The 25,143-nt window shown below is 51.5% G+C and overlaps 1 long non-coding RNA gene across 1 annotated transcript in view; it reads left to right on the top strand.

Moving 5' to 3' along the window:
* The window catches only part of LOC121869851, a 30,740-nt gene extending 6,090 nt beyond the window's left edge, over positions 1-24,650 (top strand). Inside the window, exon 3 of the long non-coding RNA XR_006089599.1 lies at positions 24,053-24,650. This is a non-coding gene — a long non-coding RNA (uncharacterized LOC121869851). The remainder of the gene's footprint in view (positions 1-24,052) is intronic.
* The last annotated feature ends 493 nt before the right edge of the window (positions 24,651-25,143 follow it).

Below are 25,143 nucleotides of genomic sequence, written 5' to 3'. Positions count from 1 at the left end.
ATTCCACACGCATAAACACACTCCCACACGCACCAAAAACCCACACGCACCAGCTCACCCCACATGCACCAACACATTCCCACACGCACCAACACACCCCACACGCACCAACACACTCCCACATGCACCAACATATTCCACACGCACCAACACACCTGACACGCACCAACACACTCCCACACGCACCAACACACCTCCACACGCACCAACACACCCCACATGCACCAACACATTCCCACACGCACCAACACCCCACACGCACCAACACAATCCCACACGCACCAACACACTCCCACACGCACCATCACCATCCCACACGCACCAACACACTCCCACATGCACCAACACATTCCCACACGCACCAACACACTCCCACACGCACCAACACACTTCCACACGCACCAACACATTCCCACACCTACCATCACATTCCCACACGCACCAACACACTCCCACACGCACCAACACACTTCCACACGAACCAACACACACTCCCCACACGCACCATCACCATCCCACACGCACCAACACACTCCCACATGCACCAACACATTCCCTCACGCACCAGCACACACTCACACGCACCAACACACCCCACACGCACCAACACATCCCCACACGCACCATCACATTCCCACACGCACCAACACACTCCACACGCACCAACACACTCCCACACGCACCAACACACTCCCCACACGCACCAACACACTTCCACATGCACCAACACATTCCAACACGAACCAACACACTCCCACATGCACCAACACATTCCCACACGCACCAACACACTCCCACACGCATCAACACACTCCCACATCCACCTACGCATTCCAACACGCACCAACACACTCCCACACGCACCAACACATTCCCACACGCACCAAGACATTCCCACATGCACCAACACACTCCCACACGCACCAACACAGTCCCACACGCACCAACACACTCCCCACACGCACCAACACATTCCCACACGCACCAACACATTCCCACTTGCACGGACACACCCCACACGCACCAACACATTCCCACACGCACCAACACACTCCCACACGCACCAACACACTCCCTCCACCCACCAACACATCTCCCACACGCACCAACACACCCCACACGCTTCAACACACCCCCACACGCACCAACACACACTTCCACACGCACCAACACACCCCACACGCACCAACAAACCCCACACGCACCAATCACATTCCCACACGCACCAACGCACTCCCACACGCACCAACACACTCCCACACGCACCAACACATTCCCACACGCACCAACATATTCCCATATGCACCAACACACTCCCACACGCACCAACACATCCCACACGCACCAACACACCCCACACGCACCAACACATTCCCACACGCACCAACACATCCCACTTGCACGAACACACTCCCACACGCACCAACACACTCCCCACACGCACCAACACACTCCCACACGCACCAACACACTCCCCACGCACCAACACATTCCCACACGTACCAACACACTCACACGCTTCAACACACTCCCACACGCACCAACACACTTCCACACGCACCAACATACTCCCACACGCACCAACAAACTCCCACACGCACCAATCACATTCCCACACGCACCAACGCACTCCCCACACGCACCAACACACCCCACACGCACCAACACACTCCCACACGCACCAACATACTCCCACATGCATCAACACACCCCACATGCACGAACACATTCCCACACGCACCAACACTCCCACACGCATCCAACACACTCCCACACGCACCAACACACTCCACACGCAGCAACACACCCCACACGCACCAACAAACTCCCACACGCACCAATCACATTTCCACACGCACCAACACACCCCACATGCACCAACACACTCCCACACACCCTCAACATATTCCCACATGCACCAACACACCCCACATGCACCAACACACCCCACACGCACCAACACACTCCCACCCGCACCAACACACCCTACACGCACCAACACATTCCCACATGCACCAACACACACCCACACGCACCAACACACCCTACACTCACCAACACACTCCCACACGCAGCAACACATTCCCACACGCATAACACACTCCCACACGCACCAAACACCCCACAGCACCAGCTCACTCCCACATGCACCAACACATTCCCACACGCACCAACACACTCCCACACGCACCAACACAGTCCCACATGCACCAACATATTCCCACACGCACCAACACACCGACACGCACCAACACACTCCCCACACGCACCAACACACTCCCACACGCACCAACACACCCACATGCACCAACACATTCCCACACGCACCAACACAATCCCACACGCACCAACACACTCCCACACGCAACATCACCATCCCACACACCAACACACCCCACATGCACCAACACATTCTCACACGCACCAACACACTCCCACACGCACCAACACACTTCCACACGCACCAACACATTCCCACACTCACCATCACATTCCCACACGCACCAACACACACGCACCAACACACTCCACACGAACCAACACACTCCCACACGCACCATCACCCTCCCACACGCAACAACACACCCCCACATGCACCAACACATTCCCTGACGCACCAACACACCTCACACGCACCAACACCCCACACGCACCAACACAATCCCACACGCACCACACATTCCCACACGCACCAACACACTTCCACACGCACCAACACACTCCCCACACGCACCAACACACCCCCACACGCACCAACACACTTCCACATGCACCAACACATTCCAACACGAACCAACACACTCCCACATGCACCAACACATTCCCACACGCACCAACACACCCCCACACGCATCAACACACCCCACATGCACCTACGCATTCCAACACGCACCAACACACTCCCACACGCCCAACACATTCCCACACGCACCAAAACATTCCCATATGCACCAACACACTCCCCACACGCACCAACACAGTCCCACACGCATCAACACATTCCCACACGCACCAACACATCTCCACACGCACCATCACATTCCCACTTGCACGGACACCCACGCACCAACACACCTCCACGCACCAACACATCTCACACCAACACACTCCCACACGCTCCAACACACCCCACACGCACCAACACACTTCCTCACGCACCAACACACCCCACACGCACCAACAAACTCCCACACGCACCAATCACATTCCCACACGCACCAACGCACTCCCACACGCACCAACACTCCCACACGCACCAACACACTCCCACACGCACCAACATACCCACATGCACCAACACACTCCCACATGCACCAACACATTCCCACACGCACCAACACACTCCCACACGCACCAACACACCCCACACGCACCAACACACCCCACATGCACCAACACATTCCCACACGCACCAACACACCTGACACGCATCAGCACACTCCCCACATGCACCAACACACTCCCACACGCACCAACACACCTCCACACGCTGCAACACACTCCCACACGCGCGCCAACACACTCCCACACGCACCAACACACTCCCACATGCACCAACACACTCCCACACGCACCAACACACTCCCACACGCACCAACACACCCCACACGCACCAACACACTCCCCACACGCACCAACACACCTCACACGCACCAACACATTCCCCACACGCACCAACATACTCCCCATGCACCAACACACCCCACACGCACCAACACATCCCACACGCACCAACACACCCCACACGCACCAACACATTCCCCACACGCACCAACACACATCTCCCCACATGCACCAACACACCCCACACGCACCAACACATTCCCCACACGCACCAACACACCCCACACGCACCAACACACCTCCACGCACCAACACATCCCCACACGCAGCAACACACCCCCACATGCACCAACAACCCCACACGCACCAACACATTCTCACACGCACCAACACACTCCCCACACGCACCAACACATTCCCCACACGCACCAACACACCCCACATGCACCAACACACCCCATGCACCAACACACCACCCGCACCAACACACCCCACACGCACCAACACACATCCCATATGCACCCAACACACCCCACACGCACCAACACACCCCCACACCTCACCAACACACTCCCCACGCACCCAACACATTCCCACACGCACCAACACACCCACGCACCAAACACCCACACGCACCAACTCACCCCACATGCACCAACACATTCCCCACACGCACCAACACACCCCACACTGCACCAACACACCCCACATGCACCAACACATTCCCACACGCACCAACACACCTCACACGCACCAACACACTCCCACACGCACCACCAACACACCCCACACGCACCAACACACTCCCACATGCACCAACACACATTCCCACACGCACCAACACACCTCCACACACCAACACACCCACATGCACCAACACACCCCACACGCACCAACACCATCCCACACGCACCAACACATCCCCACATGCACCAACACATTCCCCACACGCACCAACACACTCCCACACGCGCACCAACACACTCCACACGCACCAACACACCACACCACCATCACATTCCCACACGCACCAACACACTCCCCACACGCACCAACACACTTCCACACGCACCAACACACCCCACACGCACCATCACCATCCACACGCACCAACACACCCCCACATGCACCAACACATTCCCCACGCACCAGCACACTCCCACAACCAACACACTCCCCACACGCACCAACACATCCCCACACGCACCAACACACCCCACACGCACCAACACACTCCCACACGCACCAACACACCTTCCCACGCACCAACACACTCCCACACGCACCAACACACTCCACATGCACCAACACATTCCCACACGAACCAACACACTCCCACATGCACCAACACATTCCCCACACGCACCAACACACCCCACACGCATCCAACACACTCCCCACATCCACCCACGCATTCCAACACGCACCAACACACCCCACACGCACCAACACATTCCCCACACGCACCAACATTCTCACATGCACCAACACACTCCCACACGCACCAACACAGTCCCACGCACCAACACACTCCCCACACGCACCACATTCCCACACGCACCAACACATTCCCCACTGCACGGACACACCACACGCACCAACACATTCCCACACGCACCAACACACCCCACACGCAACACACCCACCCACCAACACATTCCCCACACACACACCCCACACGCTTCAACACACCCCACACGCACCAACACACTTCCACACGCACCAACACACCCCACACGCACCAACAAACCTCCCACGCACCAATCACATCACGCACCAACGCACTCCCACACGCACCAACACACCCCACACGCACCAACACATTCCCACACGCACCAACATACTTCCCACATGCACCAACACACTCCCATGCACCAACACAGTCCCACACGCACCAACACACCCACACGGACCAACACATTCCCCACACGCACCAACACATTCCCAATGCACGAACACACCCCACACGCACCAACACATTCCCACACGCACCAACACACCCCACACGCACCAACACACCCCCCACGCACCAACACACTCCCCACACGTACCACAACACACTCCCACACGCTCCACACCATGCACCAACACACCTCCACACGCACCAACACACTCCCCACGCACCAACAAACTCCCCACACGCACCAATCACATTCCCCACACGCACCACCACCCCACACGCACCAACACACCCCACACGCACCAACACACTCCCACACGCACCAACACACTCCCACATGCACCAACACACCTCCACATGCACGAACACATTCCCACACGCACCAACACTCCCACACGCATCCAACAACACTCCCACACGCACCAACACACTTCCACACGCAGCAACACACCCCACACGCACCAACAAACTCCCACACGCACCAATCACATTTCCACACGCACCAACACACCCCACACACCAACACCCCACACGCACCAACACATTCCCCACATGCACCAACACACCCCACATGCACCAACACACTCCCACACGCACCAACACACCCCACCCACCCAACACACTCCCACACGCACCAACACATTCCCATGCACCAACACACCCCACACGCACCAACACACCCACACTCACCAACACACTCCCACACGCACCAACACATTCCCCACACGCAAACACATCCACACGCACCAAAACACACCACCACTCCCCACATGCACCAACACATTCCACACGCACCAACACACTCCCACACGCACCAACACACCCACAAACATATTCCCACACGCACCAACACACCCGACACGCACCAACACACCCCCACACGCACCAACACACTCCCACACGCACCAACACACCCCACATGCACCAACACATCCCCACACGCACCAACACAATCCCACACGCACCAACACACTCCCCACACGCAACATCAACATCCCACGCACCAACACACCCCACATGCCCAACACACCTCACACGCACCAACACACCCCACACGCACCAACACACTTCCACACGCACCAAACACATTCCCACACTCACCATCACATTCCCACACGCACCAACACACCACACGCACCAACACACTTCCACACGAAACCACACACTCCCACACGCACCATCACCCTCCCACACGCAACAACACACCCCACAACACATTCCCTGACGCACCAACACACTCCCACACGCACCAACACACTCCCCACACACGCACCAACACACCCACGCACCATCACATTCCCCACACGCACCAACACACTTCCACACGCACCAACACACCCCACGCACCAACACACCCCACACGCACCAACACACCTCCACATGCACCAACACATTCCAACACGAACCAACACACCCCACATGCACCAACACATTCCCACACGCACCAACACACTCCCACACGCACACACTCCCACATGCACCAGACCCAACACGCACCAACACACTCCCACACGCACCAACACATTCCCACACGCACCAAAACATTCCCATATGCACCAACACACCACACGCACCAACACAGTCCACACGCACCAACACATTCCCCACACGCACCAACACATTCCCCACACGCACCATCACATTCCCACTTGCACGACACACCCCACACGCACCAACACATCCCACACGCACCAACACACTCCACACGCACCAACACACCTCCACGCACCAACACATCGCACCAACACACCCCACACGCCCAACACACCCCACACGCACCAACACACCCCACACGCACCAACACACTCCCACACGCACCAACAAACCCCACACGCACCAATCACATTCCCCACACGCACCAACGCACCCCACACGCACCAACACCCCACACGCACCAACACACCCCACACGCACCAACATACCCCACATGCACCAACACACCCCACATGCACCAACACATTCCCACACGCACCAACACACTCCCACACGCACCAACACACTCCCCACACGCACCAACACACTCCCACATGCACCAACACATTCCCCACGCACCAACACACCTGACACGCATCAGCACACCACATGCACCAACACACTCCCCACACGCACCAACACACTTCCACACGCTGCAACACACCCCCACACGCCAACACACTCCCACACGCACCAACACACCCCACATGCACCAACACACTCCCCACACGCACCAACACACTCCCCACACGCACCAACACACCCCACACGCACCAACACACTCCACACGCACCAACACATTCCAACACGCACCAACACATTCCCCATATGCACCAACCACCCCACACGCACCAACACAGTCCCACACGCACCAACACACCCCACACGCACCAACACATTCCCACACGCACCAACACACTCCCCACACGCACCAACAAACTCCCACACGCACCAACACACTCCCCACACGCACCAACACACCCACACGCACCAACAAACCCACATGCACCAACACATTCCCCACAAGCACCAACACACTCCACACGCACCAACACACCCCACACGCACCAACACAGTCCCACACGCACCAACACACTCACACGCCCAACACACCCACACGCACCAACACACTCCACACGCACCAACACACTCCACACGCACCAACAAACCCCACACGCACCAACCACATTCCCCACACGCACCAACGCACCCCACACGCACCAACACACCCCACACGCACCAACACACCCCACACGCACCAACAACATACCCCACATGCATCAACACACCCCACATGCAACACATTCCCCACACGCACCAACACTCCCCACACGCATCCAACACACTCCCACACGCACCAACACACTTCCACACGCAGCAACACACCCCACACGCACCAACAAACCCCACGCACCAATCACATTCCACACGCACCAACACACTCCCCACATGCACCAACACACCCCACACGCACCAACATATCCCCATATGCACCAACACACCCCACATGCACCAACACACCCCACACGCACCAACACACCACCTGCACCAACACACCCCACACGCACCAACACACTCCCACATGCACCAACACACCCCACACGCACCAACACACCCCACACGCACCAACACACTCCCACACGCACCAACACACACTTCCACACGCACCAACACATTCCCACACGCACCAACACATCCCACATGCACCAACACACCCCCCTGCACCAACACATCCCACACGCACCAACACACTCCCCCATGCACCAACACATTCCCACACGCACCAACACACTCCCACACGCCCAACACACCCCACACGCACCAACACACTCCCACACGCACCAACACACTCCCACACGCACCAACACACACCCCACACACGCCCAACACATCCCACACGCACCAACACACTCCACATGCACCAACACACCCCACATGCACCAACACATTCCCACACGCACCAACACCCCACACGCACCAACACACCCCACACGCACCAACACACTCCCACGTCAACACACTCCCACACGCACCAACACACTCCCCACACGCACCAACACACCCCACACGCACCAACACACTCCCACACGCACCAACACACTCCCACACGCACCAACACACTCCCCACACGCACCAACACACTCCCACACGCACCAACACACTCCCCACACGCACCAACACACTCCACACGCACCAACACATTCCCACACGCACCAACACACTCCCACACGCACCAACACACTCCCCACATGCACCAACACATTCCCACACGCACCAACACACCCCATGCACCAACACATTCCCACACGCACCAACACACCCCACACGCACCAACACATCCCACACGCACCAACACACTCTCACACGCACCATCACCATCCACGCACCAACACACTCCCACATGCAACCACATTCCCACGCACCAACACACTCCACACGCACCAACACACTTCCACACGCACCAACACATCCACACTCACCATCACATCCCACACGCAACACTCCCACACGCACCAACACACTTCACACGCACCAACACCCCACCACACACCATCACCACCACGCACCAACACACCCCCACATGCACCAACACCCACACCACACACTCCCCACACACAACACACTCCCACACACAACACACTCCCTCGCCCACACTTCCACACGCACAACCTCCCCACGCACCAACAAACTCCCCACACGCACCAATCACATTCCCAAACTCCCACACTGCCATCCCCACGCACCAGCCCACACGCGCAACACTCCCACGCACCAACACACTCCACGCACCAACACACTCCCATGCAGCCAACACTCCCGCCAACACACTTCCACAGGACCAACACATCCACGCACCAACACACCCCACACGCACCAACACACTCCCACATGCACCACACATCCACGCACCATACCCCAACACGCATCCACACCCCACATGCACCAACACACCCCACACGCACCAACACACTTCCACGCACCAACACACTCCCCACACGCAACAAACTCCCACGCACCAATCACATTTCCACGCACCAACACCCCCCACACGCACAACCCTCCCACACGCATCAACACACTCCCACATGCACCCACACTCCCACACGCACCAACACCACTTCCACACGCACCAACACATTCCCACACGCCCAACACCAACTCCACACGCACCAATCACATTCCACACTCACCAACACACTCCCACGCACCAACACACTCCCACACGCACCAACACCACTCCCACACGCACCAACACACTCCACATGCCCAACACACCCCACATGCACCAACCTCCACGCACCAACACACTCCCCACGCACCAACACACTCCCACACGCACCAACACATTCCATATGCACCGACACACTCCCACACGCACCAACCACTCCCACACCACACCCACACACCAACACATTCCCACACGCATGAACACACTCCCTCACGCACCAAAACACTCCCACGCACAACACACTCCCATGCACCAACACTTTCCCACGCAACACACTCCCACACACTACACACACTCCCATGCCAATATCCCACGCAACACCTTCCACACTCACCAACACACTCCCACACCACCATCCACGCACAACCACCTCCCACATGCACAACACACACCTCACACCACCACCTCCCCACCTCCACACGCACCAACACACTCCCATGCACCAACCACATTCAACACGCACCAACACCTCCCACACACCCACATCCCACACGCACCAACACCTCCACGAATCAACACACTCACATGCCCACGCATTCAACATTCACCAACACCTCCCCACCGCACCATCACATTCCCCACACGCACAACATTCCATATGCACACACACCCCACACGCACCAACACAGTCCACGCGCAACACACTCCACACGCAACATTCCCACGCACCACACATTCCCGCACGGAATACCCCCACGCACCAACATTCCACGCACCAACACACCCCACACGCCCACCACCCACCCACGCAACACATTCCCACGCACCAACACACCCCACACGCCTCAACACACTCCCCACCCACCCCATCACCGCCACACACCACACACGCAACAAACTCCCACACGCCCAATCACATTCCCACACGCACAACGCACTCCCCACGCACAACACTCCCACACGCACAAACACACTCCCACACGCACCAACACTTCCACATGCACCAACACATTCCCACATGCCAACATATTCCCCACGCACCAAACACTCCCACACGCCAGCACAACTCCCACGCACGCACCTTCCACGGACCAACACTTCCCACGCCAACACACTCCCGCACCAACACACTCCCACATGCACAACACATTCCCACGCACCAACACCTCCGACACGCATCAACACACTCCCCCCACCAACACACTCCCACGCCAACCTTCCACGCAGCAATCACTCCCACGGCTCAACAAGCCCACACGCGCAATCACGTTTCACACTCCGCCAACACACTCCACACGCCAACACACTCCACACGCACCTCCCACACGCGCAAACATGCTCACCGCACCAACACACTCCCACATGCGCCAACCACTCCCCACACGCACCAACACACTCCACGCACAACACTCCCGCCAACACGTTCCCCATGTGCCAACCGCTCCACGCACCAACAAACTCCACGCATCAATACGTTTCCACACTCACCAACACCTCCCACGCGCACCCACCTCCACACGCATCAACACACTCCCACGCCAACAATGCTCCCACATGCACCAACCTCCCCGCCAACGCATCACACGCACCAACACACTCACACGCAACACACTCCCACACGCGCAACACATTCCATATGCCAACACACTCCACGCGCAAACACACTCCACACTCACCAACACACTCCACCACATTCCCACACGCATCAACATACGCCCCGCACGCAAAACCTCCCCACACGCGCCAACTCACTCCATGCACCAACACTTCCCACGCACCAACACCTCCACCCACGCACCGACACACTCCCATGCCAACACGCTCCCACACGCAACACACTCCCACACGCACCAACACCTCCCACATGCACCATCACATTCCCACACGCGCAATACACTCCCACGCAGCAACACTTCCACACTCACCAACACACTCCCACGCACCATCACCATCCCACCGCACCAACACACTCCCATGCACCAACACGTTCCCTCACGTACCACCACACCCCACGCACCCCTCCACACTCCCACACGCACCAACACACTTCCACATGCACCAACACATTCCAACACGCACCAACACATTCCCACATCACCAACACATTCCCCACGCACCAACACACTCCACACGAATCAACACCTCCCCACATGCACCTACGCATTCCAACATTCACCAACACCTCCCACGCACCAACATTCCCACAGCACCAACACATTCCCACATTAACCACACCCCACGCACCAACACAGTCCCCACGCAACACTCCCACGCACCAACACATTTCCCCACGCACCAACACATTCCCACTTGCACGAACACACTCCCACGCGCAACACGTTCCACGCACCAACACACTCCACACGCGCAACACACCCCACCACGCCCAAACATTCCACGCACCAACACACCACACGCTTCAACCTCCCACGCCCAACACACTTCCACACGCACCAACACACTCCCACGCGCCAACAAACTCCCCACGCAAATCACATTCCCACACGCACCAACGCGCTCCCACGCACCAACACACTCCACACGCGCAACACACTCCCCACGCACCAACATGCTCCCACATACACCAAGACACTTCCACGCCAACACATTCCACGCGGCAACACCCCCACTCCGCCAACACCTCCCCACGCACCAACACACTCCCCACGCACAACACCTTCCACACTCGCGTTCCACGCAACACTCCCACATGCCAACCACTTCCACACGCTATCGACGCCAACACACTCCACGCCAACACACTCTCACGCACCATCACCCATCACGCGCCAACACACTCCCACATCACCAACACATTCCACGCAAGCACACTCCCACGCCAACACGCTTCCACACGCACCAACACATTCCACACTCATTCCCAACACTCCACACACCAACACACCCCACGCACCTACACACTCCCACGCTCCATCACCATGCCACATGCACCACACTCTCACATGCACCAACACATTCAACACGCAACACACTCCCACACGCACCAACCTCCCCCGCAACACTCCCACACGCACCAACACACTTCCACATGCACCAACACATTCAACACGCGCAACACACTCCCATGCATCAACACATTCCCACGCGCACACTCCCCGCATCAACACACTCCCACATGCCTACTCGTTCCAACACGCACCAACACACTCCCACGCCGCACACTCCCATGCACTAACACACTGCCACACGCACCAACCAGTCCCACACGCCAACACACTCCCACACGCACCAACACACTCCCACACGCACCAACACACTCCACCGCACCAACACATTCCACATGCGCCAACACACTCCCAATGCATCAACTCCCACATGCCAACCTGCTCCCACGCACCAACACTGTCGCACATGCTCAACACTCCCACATGCACCAACTCCCAGCACCAACACTCCCACACGCACCAACACGTTCCCACATGCCAACACACTCCACATGCGCCAACACACTCCCATGCACCAACACACTCCCACATGCCAACACCTCCCACACGCCAACACCTCCCACACGCACCAACACTGTCGCACACTCCAACACACTCCCACATGCCAACAAACTCCCATGCCACACTCCCACACGCACCAACACATTCCCACATGCACCAACACACTCCCACATGCACCAACACACTCCCACATGCGCCAACACACTCCCACATGCACCAACACACTCCCACATGCATCAACACACTCCCACATGCGCCAACACACTCCCACACGCACCAACACACTCCCACATGCATCAACACACTCCCATACTCACTTATATATCATGGTTTAGGTAATGTGTACATATGTTTCTGTTTCCTTACTTGCAGAGAGCAGATTGTCGCTTCTCGTGCAGCAAGTTCTTCTAGTGACACAACAAATTACTGACCGAAGTCCATCATGATGATCCTAAATGTTGAATAATTTTTAGCGAGCTTAATTCTTACTACTCGTGCCCAGCCGCTACCAATGAACGTCATTGTCAAATTGCAATCAGTGAAGCCATGGTGTTCAGGAATGAGAGTGCATATATCAAGACCAAGATTGTTTATAAAGGTAGTGAGATAAAGATGCAGTGTATGCCGCTGCCGAAATCATCTGTGCATCTACTCGGTGATTGATAGCATTAGCAATCATTGCCACGTGTCTGTCGGAAGATTAATAAGAACTGCTTGCACCCACTGTACTCAGATGAGCGGCCAGCCTGGAGAAGCACCCTTGTTACTGCTCCTCTCTCAGTTCATCAACTTCTGTTAGTTACGGCAGACTTGTCCTCACACTGGTACATGTTTAAAATTTGTTACCAGCAGTGATTAAAAATGTTATGTTCTTCACTGTCTCTGCGTACCTGATTTTGGTCACTCCCTGTTGAGTTCCGCTTAAATGATTTGCCGAAAAGCTTGTCGACATTGCGTGTACCTGAGCAAATTTTCTTTTCTGTAGGTTATGAAGAAGCAGAAATTTTCCAACCAGCAACTTTAACATACACTTTTGGATATGTTCCTACAATCCAATCTATCATCCTATCCAAAGCACCTCTGGTAATTTTTTCGTAGATATGAGATGTTGGCTGTGAGTCTTGTTTTGATTGCCGGTTACAGCGCGTGGAGGATGCCCCTAACGTCAAATTATAAGGTGAAGAAGAACATAAGCCAGTGATCCCACTTCTTCTGGTGCTCTGACTCGTCTAACTGGACAGTCCTTATTGGGCTGTCATCACGTGTCACAACGAAAAGAGGAAGAGACTTGAATCCTTACAGCCGAGTGAAAAAACTGGGAATAAAACTAAACAAGCAATAATTATTGTTGTGTCGTCTGAGGGCATAGACACGAATAATGTTAAGTAATTAAGGCAAAATTTCAATACCATTAGACTCTAAAGTTAAGAGTAAAACCAAAAACAGTTCATATTTACGTCAAATCGGTGTTGCTCCTTGTAGTTTAAATTGCATGGTTAGGGCCTTTAGGACATGCTTCTAACCAGTTTAGAATAAAGACTGATAATAGCGAAGAATCATTTAGGGTTCTCGAATGAAAAAAAATGACCTTGTATAATGTTTTGAATATATCAAACCCAAGATTGGCATATTGTACTGTATAAGACACATAAGAGGGAGAAATTGTGGAGTAAACCTTGATATCAGGCGTTCCCTATAAACCCCCTTCAGGACATGGCGTAAATAAGATACAGGTGGATCATCTACCAAACAGCGCTACCAGCCTTAATAACACCGCTATCGCTGCCGAGAACAACACACAGTCGCTCACAAACTATTCAGTGTCTCAGTAGTAATGCGTATTCATATCCTGAGGCGTTATTCTTTCTTTCTTTAATATATTTTACCCTGCGAACTCCAAGTGATATGCTTATGAACTCTGTGTGTGTGTAGTAATGATAAAAAATAATAATAATAAACGGTTTATTAATAGAGATGCAGCCGGTGGCTGAAAATATACACACTTACATGTGATTTAGACATAATAATATACGTTAAATACATTTACAGGGCTATACAGTACATAAATCAGGAACTGTTTATTATTTTAACAATAGATGGGATGGTGTTATTCTTACATCTATCAGTGTGGGTCATAAAGGCTGAATTTTGTTGTAGTGGCGGACTGCGCGAGGTGGGTGGGGGACTGCAGGTGGCAGAAAGTGGCGATGACGAGGATGGTGCAGTAGCCCACTGCCAAACCGCCAAACCTTGCTAGTGCGTGGTGGTGGAGGTCACTGAGGGATGGCATTTCCAGGGTGGAGAGAGTGTTGTTGTAGCCGGAGTAGTCTGCGCCGAGCATGATTCTGCAGGCCCTCTTGTGTACCTTCTCTAGCTGACGTTGTTGGGTAGAGTTGAGAGAAGACGACCAGGCTGGTGACGCATACGTTAATTTTGGGAGTATAAATGCGTTGTAGATAATCCTCAGCTCTGGCTTCGATGCCCCAAGTGACCTGAGTCGTCATAACATGTAGAGTCGGTACGACGCTGCCTTGATTGTGCTGATTACCTGGGCCTTCCAGTCCAGTTTGTGGTCTATAGTTACACCCAGGAGTTTGGCAGACTGCATTAACTGGAGAGGATGGGCACTCACTGTACCGCCACCACTCCAGCGGTGGCGGTATTAAAGTGCATGACTACGGTTTTGGTGTGATTGATGTTGACCTTGTTCTCTATAGTCCATGCCTGTAGCCTGTCCAGGGTGCCTTGTAGCAATGAGTAGTCCGGTGAGGTGTTGTCCACTGTAACCTCCACAGTGCAGTCATCCACATACTTCCACCTGTAAGGACTGTCCCATAGAGCGTCGTTGATCAGGATTAGGAAGCACAGTGGTCCCATCTAGGTCCCCTGGGGCACACCGCAGGTGAGGTGTTGGAATGTGGAGAGAGAACCCTGGTACCTCACTGCCTGACGACGCTCACTCAGGAAACCAGTGAGCCATGAGACCAGGTTAGTGGGCAGCCCTAGTGCAATGGCCTTGTTGATAACAGTGCAGTGATCAACAAGGTCAAAAGCCTTCCTGAAGTCAACAAGTGCAACGGCCAGTGATGTCTTACGTTTCTCCAGGGTTTTGTGCAGAAAATCCAGGAAACTAACTAAGCAGTGTGCTGTAGAGGACATCCTCATATTGCCAAATTGCTGTGGATCAATTGACTGATAAATACTAGCAAATGCCCATTAAAAAACAAAGTCTTCATAGAGTAGACTGGGCGTGGGGTTAATGGCAACTGGCCTGAGGTCACTATGGGACTGTGGGGTGGGTACCTTGGGGATAGGGGTGACAAATGCAGTTTTCTCTTCATTAGGGCATTTGCTTTGCCTGAGGGATGCATTAATAATGGAACAGGGGTCAGGACTGCAAACTTTTGGATTTAAATTTCAGGAGTTTAATGGCAATTTCAAATAAGAACATAAGAACATAAGAATGGAGGAAACTGCAGCGGGCCTATTGGCCCATACTGGGCAGTCCCATTTACACCCAACCCCTATTGCTCATATATCCATCAAACCTATGTTTGAAGCTATCCAGCGTATTCGAGTTAATGATGATGTTTGGTAACTTGTTCCACTCATCCACTACTCTATTTCCAAACCAATGTTTACCGATTTTGCGCCTAAATCTAAATTTGTCTAATTTAAAACCATTGTTACGAGTTCGCTCCTGGTTGGATAGTTTGAGTACCTTTGTAATGTCCCCTTTGTTCAGCCCTGACGTCCATTTATACACCTCTATCATATCGCCCCTCACTCTACGTCTCTCGAGGAAGTGCAAATTAAGATGCTTTAACCTGTCTCTGTACTCAAGGTTCCTAATGCCCGGGATTAGTCTTGTCATTCTCCTCTAAGATTCTTTCCAAGGAATCTATATCCATTCTGTAATACGGTGACCAGAATTGAACTGCGTAATCCAAGTGGGGTCTCACAAGCGTAAGATATAGTTTTAAGATAACCTCGCTAGTCTTGTAACTAATACTCCTTTGTATGAACCCAAGTACTCTATTGGCCTTGTTTCTAGCAAATAAACATTGCTTACTTGGCTTAAGATTCCTACTTATCATGACTCCTAAATCTTTCTCACAGTCGGATTTCTCAATAACATCGTTGTTCATCTGGTATCTGACTTCCCTATTTACATCTCCTATACTGAGTGTTTTACATTTGTCCACATTGAATCTCATTTGCCATTTTTCAGACCATTCGAAAAATTTGTTTAGATCTTCCTGTAGTTTTGCGGAGTCATCGTCAGATTTAATTACACGCCCTATTTTAGTGTCATCAGCAAATTTACAGTACTTATGTAGCTGTCTACCCCGTTATCTATGTCGTTTATGTATATAATAAATAATAATGGTCCGAGTACTGAGCCTTGGGGAACTCCAATAGTGACGTTGCTCCAATGGGACTTAGTGCCCTTAATGCTCACTCCCTGTTTCCTGTCCTGTAACCACGCCCTAATCCATTTTAGAATATCTCCTTTAATGCCATGAGCCTCTACTTTTCTTATTAGTCTTTCGTGGAAGGCTCTGTCGAAGGCTTTGCTAAAGTCGAGATATACCACATCATAATTGTATCCATCGTCCACTGATTCGAAAACAGATGAAAAGAATGTTAATAGATTAGTTAGACATGAACGCCCGCTTGTGAAGCCATGTTGTGAATCATTGATCAACTTGTGCTTCTCCAGGTGATTTCGAATAGAGTTTGAAATAATTGCTTCCAGTAATTTGCCTACAATTGATGTTAGACTGATTGGTCGGTAGTTAGAGGATAGTGATTTATCTCCCTTCTTGAAAATCGGTATTACATTCGCTATCCTCCAGGATTCTGGTACTACACCCGTTTTTAAGGACATGTTAAACAACTTTGCTAAGGGCATACTAAACTCTTCCTTACATTCCTTTAATACTCTGGCAAATATCTCATCGGGACCAGGTGACTTATTAGGCTATAGTTTGTCTATTTGCATACTAACATCGTTACTAGTCACTACTATCTCACTTAATTTATTTTCTTCACTATCTCTGTATAGAGTCGCAGCCTCGGGTATCATGTTTAAACTTTCGGAAGTGAAAACAGTTGAAAAATATTTATTCAGATTATTGCTCATTTCTCCGTCGTTATCTGTTAGCTCGCCGGTATCTGACTGTATTGGTCCAATCTTGTCTTGTGTTTTGGTGTGATACATTTGATAGTCTCTCTCGGTGTTTGCCTTAGACTCCCTTGCTATCTTCAGTTCATTAGTCCTCTTTGCTTTTCTTATCTCGGTCTTAACCCTACCGGCCAATACCTTATAATAATCTCGGAGGTAAACTTCGCCACGATTTATTCTCCTACCTATAGCCCTCCTTTGTCCAATAATATTATTTAAATAATTATTTATCCATTTAGGGTCATTGTTGTTTGATCTGAGTTTTGGGAGGGGGGGGAGCGGCAAGGCAAGTAGGCTGGGAGGAAAGTGAGGTCAAGACTGGGTAGGGTATGATGTATGGTAGCAAATTGATTGTTAATTGTCTCAGCCTCCTCCTCACTAGGTAAATGAGAGATAAAAGGAAATGTGGGAGACTGATGGTTAAGACCACAGAGATCTTTTACCTAAGAGTACCACTGACCGATGCCGACCTCCTTGAGGCCGTGCACTTTCCTGGGATAATAAGACTTCTTGGCTGACTTGATTTCCCTGATGACTTGGTAACATAAACTTTTGTAAAGGCGGTTGTTGGTGTAGTATGCCTTGTTGCGCTGCTCAATTAGTCTTTTGATACGGGGTGTAATCCACGGGACATCATCAGGGTGGATCCTCAGTGTCTTGGCTGGAAAGTAGTGGTGATAGGCTCTGGTGATAGTGTCCAGGTAATTATCCCACTTGTTCTGCACTTCGTTTACTGTGATCACTTCAGTCCAGGGTCACCCATTGTCCGAAACGCCGCATGGCAGAGTTAGGGGTAGGTCGGTAAGTCCTGGTGACAACTGGCTGTCGTGTGATGGTAGATGTAGGTGACCACAGCAGGGACAGGTGGGTGCATCGCCCTGTGGGAGGCAGCGGCTGGGGGAGGTGGTTGCCGAGATCAGTCATGATGAGGTCCAGGGTGGCATTCCAATGTGCAGGAAAGTCAACTATCTGTGCAAGATAGAGGTGTTAGGTGATGTTGCTGATGTCTAACTCATTAAAGTCACCGCATATCACTAGCTTAGCACATGCTAATCTGGATCTCAGGGAGTCAGCAGTGTCAATTATATGAGTAACCAGTACATTAGCGGTATTGCGAGCGCGGGAGGGGGGGTGATAAGCCACACAAACAATGAGGGAGGCAAGCTGGTGGGAGGTGGGAGGTGGGAGTGACCTTAACCCACAAAGCTTCTACATCCTCAGATACATTAACACCAAGGTGTGATGGTTTAAGGTCACGGCGACAGTACAGCACTACACCACCACCTCTCCTGTCCTTTCTAAGGTGGTGAAATAACTCATAGTTTTCTATGGCACAGATCTCAGGAACAATTTGCCATGCCTCTGTTGTCGCCACAATACCTGCACCAACTGACTTCACTGTAACACTGACCTCCACCTTATTGCATAAAGATGTAACATTGGACAGCAATTGGGATGGTAGGCTGTACCATAGTCGCGTGTGTGTGTGTGTGTGTGTATGTGTGTGTCTTAGTGTGGGAGGAAACAACATAGGAAAGGTTAGGAGTGAGGAACTTTTCAAGAGGTATAGGGGAGCGCTTGGGAAGGTTATAGATAGGGGAGGGATCCCGATAGTATGTGGTTGGTCGTGAATGGCTGTCCAGGGCAATTGCTATAAATTGCCTACTGGAAAAACATTGTGCAAACAATGGTTGGGCATTTATTGATAACTGGCAACCATTCTATGGCAACGACTACCTGTACAGTCGTGACGGAGTACACTTGTCTCGCCCGGGGGTAAAGACGTTGTCTGCATCCCTGGAGTGTGAAATTGTCACTCCAAAGGGGGGGGGGGAGGTTCGAGTAAAAATAAAGCAGGTACTGGGGAGTAAAAGTGGTTACTCAGGACAGGGGGTAAAACAGGACCAGGGAAGGGTAGGTTTAAATGTATACTATACAAACAGTAGGAGCGTTAGAAATAAAATAGACTTGCTGAGAGCGGTTGTATATACCGAGAATGTAGAAGTCATAGCAATCACCGAAACTTGGATGAATCTGGCGAGCAAAATTTTTTTATCAGAGTGCCACATAGAAGGGTACAACCTTTTTCACAAGGACAGGGAAGGTAGGAAGGGGGGAGGGGTCGCACTCTTCGTCAGGGACACATTAAAATGTTGTATTAATAAATCAATAAAGGGTGAAATAGGAACCCAGTCTGTATGGGTAGAAATTACGGAAGGAAGATAAAAAAATAATTATGGGAGTGATTTACAGGCCCCAAGTCTTGGGAAAGAAGCAGCTCAGCCCATATGGCAGGAAATGAGTAGGGCAGCAAAATATAACAACCTGTGCATTATGGGGGATTTCAACTTCAGAAATATTGACTGGGACAACATTGTAGGTGACTATGAATCTGAAGACTTCCTAGACGCAGTACAGGACAATTTTTTGAAACAACTAATTACAGAACCTACTAGAGGTGACAATATACAGTATTAGACCTAGTATTAACAAATAAAGAAAATATTATCAGAGATATCACAATAGGGGAAGAACTAGGTAACAGTGATCACAGAGAAATCAGGTTCACCCTAAATTGGGAAACGAAAAACAATGGCAATATGGTCAGAGTCCCAAACTTTCGATTGGCGGATTATCAGGGGTTAAGAAGGTACCTAGGTGAGGTCACCTGGGAACAGTCAGGTCAGTCCCCGGCAGGAACAGGTGAGGTCACAGGCAACACAACAATTGATCATGACTATAATATATTCACTAGTATACTACATAAAGCACAAGAACAAAATATACCATAGAGAAAAATTAGGTCAAAAAAGAATGAGCCAAGGTGGATGACCAGAAAACTTAAACATGACAGGAATAAAGAAAGGAATTTATAAGAAATTAAAGGGAGGGGAGGAGCAGCTCAGAAATAGGTATAATGAACTATCTAGGAATGTTAAGAAAAATGTAAGGAAAGCAAAGAGGGACGACGAAATCAGGATAGCAAGAGAATCCAAGGCGAATCCCAAGGGATTTTTCTAGGTATATAGGACAAAGGTCAAGGATAAAGTTGGGCCTTTAAAGTTAGGGAGGGGGGAAGTGATCGATGACAGTGAAGAAATAAGCAAAGCATTGAACAGCTACTTTTTATCAGTTTTCACAGAAGAAATTCACAAAGAAATTCCAGAGGTGGAACTAATATTTAGGGGAAAGGAAGACGAGAAATTAAAGAATATGACTATCAGAAAAGAGGATGTTCTTAAGAGGATAAATAAATTAAAGAAGACAAAATCCCCAGGGCCGAATGAAATTTTCCCTCGAGTCTTGAAAGAGTGTAGGGAACACATTAGCAGACCCCTCGTAAATTTATTTACAAAATCATTAGACACTGGAGTTGTGCCAGGCAAATGTAGTACCCATATTCAAAAAGGGAGACAGAGCATCAGCGTCAAATTACCGGCCGATCAGTTTTAGGTCAGTAGTGGGGAAATTTCTTGAATCAATTATAGCAAGTAGCATCTGATCGCATTTAGAGAAAAGCAAATTAATCTACGACTCTCAACATGGGTTTACAAAGGGAAAATCTTGTCTAACAAATCTGCTGACGTTTTTTAGGAAAGTCTTCAAGGTAGTAGATAATGACGAAAATTACGATGTTATTTACTTAGACTTTAGCTAAGCATTTGACAGAGTACCGCATCAGAGGCTTCTGAGAAAAGTTAAGGCTCATGGTATCGAGGGGAAGTTTTAAATTGGATAAAATCATGGCTCACCGATAGAACGCAGAGGGTCAGCATAGATGGTGTTAAATCTGAGTGGGGCTGTGTAACCAGTGGGGTTCCCCAGGAGTCAGTACTAGGCCCACTTTTGTTCATAATCTACATAAACGATCTAGATACTGGGATCAGCAGTGACATAAGCAAGTTTGCGGATGACACCAAAATAGGGGGGCAGATTAATTCAGGGCAGGATGCAAATGCACTACAGGAGGATTTAAATAAACTGCAGGAATGGTCAGAAAAATGGCAAATGAAATTCAACACCAGCAAGTGCAGCGTACTTAATATTGGAAGAACAAATACTGTCGACTTGTGAAAGAGACTTTGGGGTACTTGTAAGCCCAAACCTACGGCCTAGAAAACAGTGCGTTAATGTTCGAAATAAGGCAAACAGAGTATTAGGTTTTATATCTAGAAGTGTAAGTAATAAGAGTGCAGAGGTCTTATTGCAACTATATCTTGCGCTAGTCAGGCCGCACCTCGATTATGCGGTTCAGTTCTGGTGCTCCTATTATAGAATGGATATCAATTCACTGGAGTCGGTGCAGCGAAGAATGACGAAAAGGATTCCGGGACTTAGAAATCTTTCATATCAAAATAGGATAAAGAAACTTAACTTGCATTCCCCAGAAAGACGAAGAGTGCGGGGAGATATGATAAAAGTATTTAAGTGGGTGAAAGGAATCAATAAAGGGGTTATAGATAAAGTTCTTATAATATCCGAGCAGGATGGGACTCGTAGCAACGGATTTAAGTTGGATAAGTTTAGGTTTTGGAGGGAGATAGGAAGGAACTGGTTCACAAATAGGGTGGTGGACGAGTGGAACAAGCTTAGTAACTTTGTAGTAAGTGCTGGAACGTTGGAAAGTTTTAAAAGGAGGCTAGATAGATTCATGGATGATAGAGAGTGGTAGTAACTCTCGACAGGAGCTGCCATGCACAGGCCAACCGGCCTATTGCAGGCTCCTTATGTTCTTCTTATGTTCTTATGTGTGTGTGTGTGTGTGTGTGTGTGTGTGAAGACGAAGGAATATGTGTGTGCTTGTGTGTGTGTGTGCGGGTAGGGGGAATATTTATTTAGTAAGGGTGTGTGTGTCATCTTTTCTTTTGATTCCCTGTAATACATAATTTCGTTTTATTTCGGGAGAGTAATAGTGTTATCGTTCCGCTACATTGTTTCTCTAAACTCGCGCTTTAAATCAGACTAAATTTACACCCAGGCCAGTCTATTGCTTATGACCTGTGGGTTGACACTGTCACCTCGCACCACAGTCAACAAAACTAATTATTCCTGTCATTAAGTGAGCAAATTATTCTCACAGTAATACGCAGTAACCCTAAGCTGACCCAAGTAATTCATCATCAAGAAATGATTAACATAATAAAACATTTTACTACGAAATATTTACAAAAGAACTGAGAAAAAGTTTAGATGTTATCAGTGTCAGACTTACCAAGAAAGTCAATATAATTATCTTATTTCTTTTTTCTTTTTTTCACCCTACATAACTGCATTGTGTTGTGTCTTTACAGGAGTGTGTGGCCGCGCCGGAGCTGACAAAACCACTCAACACCGTACATCATCCTCACCACTCTGTCCGGTGAAGGTGAGGTCAAGCCAGACACAGTGCCCCTTCCCTCCCCCCTCACGCACTGTAGTGGAGGGGTAGGGTGGCCTCCCGACAGTACCCCCCACACAGTGTATGTATGGGATGGGGAAGTCTAGCTGAAGTCCTTGTCTTCTCACACAGTCTGATGGCGTGGCGGGGCAGACTCATATGGGTATACCTTCCCCCGCACCGTATGGGGGAGGGAGTGTTGGGGCGGGCAAGGCATGGTACACAACCCCCCCACACAGTATGGTAGTGGGGCAGTACATGGTACACCCCCACACAGTGTTGTGGTGGGGCAGTACATGGTAAACCCACACACAGTGTTGTGGTGGAGCAGTACATGGTACACCCCCACACAGTGTTGTGGTGGGGCAGTACATGGTAACACCCCCACACAGTGTTGTGGTGGAGCAGTACATGGTACACCCAGACACAGTGTTGTGGTGGAGCAGTACATGGTACACCCCCACACAGTGTTGTGGTGGGGCAGTACATGGTACACCCCCACACAGTGTTGTGGTGGGCAGTGTGTGCACCCACAGTGTTGTGGTGGAGCAGCACATAGTACACCCACACAGTGTTGTGGTGGGGCAGTACATGGTACACCCCCCACACCAGTGTTGTGGTGGGGCACAGTGGGGCAGTACATGGCACACACCCCACACAGTGTTGTGGTGGAGCAGTACATGGTACACCCCCACACAGTGTTGTGGTGGGGCAGTACATGGTACACCCCCGCACAGTGTTGTGGTGGAGCAGTACATGGTACACCCCCACACAGTGTTGTGGTGGTGCAGTACGTGGTACACCCCCGCGCAGTGTGGGGTTGGGACAGGACATGGTACACCCCCACACAGTGTGGGGGTGGGGCAGGGCATGGTACACCCCCGCACTGTGTGGGGGTGGGACAGGACATGGTACACCCCCACACAGTGTGGTGATGGGACAGGAAATGGTACACCCCCACACAGTGTGGGGGTGGGCCAGGACATGGTACACCTCCACATACTA

This window comes from Homarus americanus, unplaced genomic scaffold (assembly GCF_018991925.1).
Source record: "Homarus americanus isolate GMGI-L3 unplaced genomic scaffold, GMGI_Hamer_2.0 scaffold37991, whole genome shotgun sequence".
Taxonomy (NCBI): Eukaryota; Metazoa; Arthropoda; class Malacostraca; order Decapoda; family Nephropidae; genus Homarus; species Homarus americanus.
Note: the sequence above shows the minus strand (reverse complement) of the source record. Positions and strands in the feature narration are given on the sequence as shown.